Source organism: Drosophila ananassae, unplaced genomic scaffold (assembly GCF_017639315.1).
Source record: "Drosophila ananassae strain 14024-0371.13 unplaced genomic scaffold, ASM1763931v2 tig00000170, whole genome shotgun sequence".
Lineage (NCBI taxonomy): Eukaryota > Metazoa > Arthropoda > Insecta > Diptera > Drosophilidae > Drosophila > Drosophila ananassae.
In genome coordinates, this window is record NW_025319143.1 from 110,503 (window position 1) to 113,968 (window position 3,466).

General features: G+C 36.2%; 1 long non-coding RNA gene across 2 annotated transcripts; it reads left to right on the forward strand.

Annotated features, from left to right (window-relative positions):
- The first annotated feature begins 248 nt into the window (after nucleotides 1–248).
- Nucleotides 249–1,340, forward strand: LOC116655695. Of its 2 annotated transcripts, none has more exons than XR_006508028.1 (3): nucleotides 249–485; nucleotides 543–798; nucleotides 1,166–1,340. It is a non-coding gene; the product is annotated as an uncharacterized LOC116655695 (long non-coding RNA). The 2 variants fall into 2 exon arrangements; XR_004310760.2 differs by having other exon boundaries at nucleotides 251–657; nucleotides 717–798; nucleotides 1,166–1,338.
- The last annotated feature ends 2,126 nt before the right edge of the window (nucleotides 1,341–3,466 follow it).

Below are 3,466 nucleotides of genomic sequence, written 5' to 3' on the forward strand. Positions count from 1 at the left end.
TTTCTAAAATAAATCATATTATTTTCTTAAATTTATTTCCTTTACTTATTTTAATGTTCAATCGCTGAACATCCTATTATTCCCCTTGAGATTGTAGCGGCGACTGAAGAGTCATTTTCAAAATAATAATAAATAAAAAAAAAAAAAAACTAAAATTGTAAACAAATACCATCGATATACATATCGGCTTTGTAAATTGGGTTTTTTAACCGATAGTTAAAGCGAAGCTTTTACTTCGGGAGTTGCCAAATTGTTAAGGCGCGGGATCAGCTGCAGCGGGGAGGCTTAGGAAAGCTGCAATATCAGCTGTTCTGCATTTCCGGTAACCTAAATGGAATGTAGGTTGTTCCATGCTCGGTCTTTTCTATCGAAACCCCCCAGAAGTGCAGACGCCCAAATAATATCTCTCTGCAAGTGTAAATTTTATCAGCGCAAGATCAGCGCAAGTGCAAAGTGTTTATTTTTTTTTTCTTATCAAATTCCGAGTAAGTTGCAGATCATGCGTATGTTTTTGTTTTATTTACATGCATACGCTTATCTAGATTTGCAACGGAGATAAGGGCAGCCTAAGCCTGTGTTTGTGGGTTTTTTTTTTCTTTTGTGTGTCGCGGCTTTATGAAAGCGCGACCTCGTTGCGGTCTTATCAAAATTTATCAGGTGAATATAAAATTTATATTTGTAATAACTCCAGGGTACTTATTGTGGCCGTTTTAAAGTTTCGTTGCGGTCCACACCAAAACACCCCGGGAGCGCTCCTGGTGGAGGCTCCCAGTTCAGGAGCGGCTTAACCTCGATCGGGTAATCCGTCTCCCCCCTCATCTTCATCATCATCTTCATCTCCTAATACATTGGTGCCGGGAAATTAACACTCAGTGGCCGGAAAATTAACCGTAGGGATGGTGTAAGGGAATTTGCAGACCCAACGAATTCAAGACCCGTTAAGTGAAAGGCCGTTGACCCCACCAGCCATGGAATAAGGAGCAAAAGAGAAATTATTAAAACCGCTAGCCCAGCCGCCCAGCTCCAAACTCGTGGCGATCATTTTTTTCTCTCTTTTCTCATCTACATTTCATCCCCCAAATCACATGCGTTATAAAATGTTTTAATTTTATTTTCTTTTTAGTCAATAGTTTTAGTTATAAATTTAAATTTAAATTAATTACAGGCTTTTAGTGAAGTGGAAAAAAAACGGAATTGGAAAATATGAAGATAATATTTATTTTTTTTAAACTTTCGCGAACAAAATGGTTGTCAGTTTAATTTTAAATCGTTTAATTTTAATCCTCGTGCGAAAATAAGTTTGTTTTAAAATTCTATGGTGTGCAAAAGCTTCATTACACTCATTTACAGCAACCCAAAGCAGAGATCGATCTTTCGCCGATGGATTTACAGTGAGTGGTTTATTTACCTTTTACATATACACTGTAAAAAAAAAAATTTTTTTGAGTCCCACTGAATTTTAATATTATATTTAATGCATTCCTCCTTCATCTTAACATAAAAAATATCAAGAGCACGAATTTCATTTAAATGATTTAACTGTTGACTAATGAATACTCTATCCTAATGAATTTTAAATATTATCATTTTTCTAATACCTTTATTTGAAATTTATTTATCCTTTTAAAAAAAAGAAAAAAATGATATTTACTCATACCAAAATTTCATTATCTATTTTATATATATAAAAGAACATCGTGTTTTATGTTACACCACTTATAAATCAAGAACGGAAGAACAGATTTGAGTGAAAATTGGTAGGGAGGTAGCCTAGAGCCAGGAGAAGGACATAGGATACTTTTTGTCCCGTTCGACAGCGTTCCTCCCTGGCCCATACTTTTTTATTTAGGCAGACAGCTAAGAAGAAAATGTCAAATGTCAAAATGTCAGTTACAAACGAAGTCAAATTCATAGTCAGGCTCTCAAATTTAACAACGAACCAAAAAGATTGTGTTGCGCTGAAATCAATATTAAAACTATTTCTATTAAATAAATAATTAACAAGTGGATTGAAGTGAAGTGAAGTTTAATTAATAATGCCGCGACCAAGACGGTCGAATCTTTCCCGACAAAGCCGTAATGCAAGAAGAATACAAAATATTGCATATGAAAGGACTGAAGAAGAACGAGAAATTGCACGTGAACAGCGCCGCAATAGTATGGCTCGACTTCGTGCTTCTCAAATAGATTTCAATTTGCGACGCAGATATTTAGCTGATTTGAATCGAGCTGCGTTTCGATACGATTGCAGCAATGATTACAGCTTGCATCCTAGCGTTTGCATTGGGCAAATGGACGTTGTTTGCGAGTATTGTGGTGCATTAAAGTTTTCCGGAGAAACGCCTGGATTATGCTGCGTTAATGGTAAAGTGAAATTGCCAGTGTTGACTCCGCCACAAGAGCCATTGTATTCATTGCTTTGCGGCGAAACACAAGAATCACGCCACTTTCTTGCAAATACTCGAAAATACAATAGTTGTTTCCAAATGACGTCATTTGGGGCAGACAATATCGAAGAAGGAGGTTTTAATCCGACATTTAAGGTATTTATTTTTGTACTTACATAGAATGTAGTTAAAGAATCTGGTTTTTATTTTGTAGATACAAGGACAGATTCACTATCGAATTGGATCATTACTACCTTTCGAAGATACACAGAATAAATTTTTACAAATATATTTCATGGGCAACATGGAAGAACAACTTGATCGACGCCTAGGGATCAATGCAGGAATGAAGCGAGCAATTCTTCAAGACTTGCAGTGTCTGCTTCATGAACATCATGCGTTGGTCAGGTTGTTTAAGAGTGCTTTAGAGCGCATGCCAAATGATGACTATAAAGTTGTCATCAAAGCAGATAAACGACCATCTGCACAATATACGCCTAAAGGTTGGCTCCGTAGTAATCATGATTCGAAACATAAACCAACCAAAACTGTGCAACGGTACGCGTTTGGTGGTTAGTAAATTGATGAACAATGTAATTTACGCTACGATAATGATAGGAAAATTCAAAGGTGAGGAAGTTCTCATTCCGAGGATCCCGATGATCCCAACCGATATGCCGTTTGAATTTAAAAGACTTCAATTTCCGATACGTCTTGCATTTGCCATGACAATCAACAAATCACAAGGCCAATCCTTAAAAGTTTGTGGTTTAAATCTAGAACATTCATGTTTTTCCCATGGTCAATTATACGTGGCATGTTCACGGGTCGGAAGACCATCTGCGTTGTTTGTTTTTGCGCCTGATAATAAAACAAAAAATGTCGTGTATCACAAGGTGCTTAAGTGAAGAGCAACCTATGTACTAAAATACAGAAATAATAATGAATGATTAAGGAGGAGAAACAAAGAATATTGTATACCCACAAGTATTACAGAATTTAATTAATTTGAAAATTGTTCTTTTTTGTTTGACTTATTTTTTATGCGTGCAACAACAATATGCCACAGCGAAACGTGG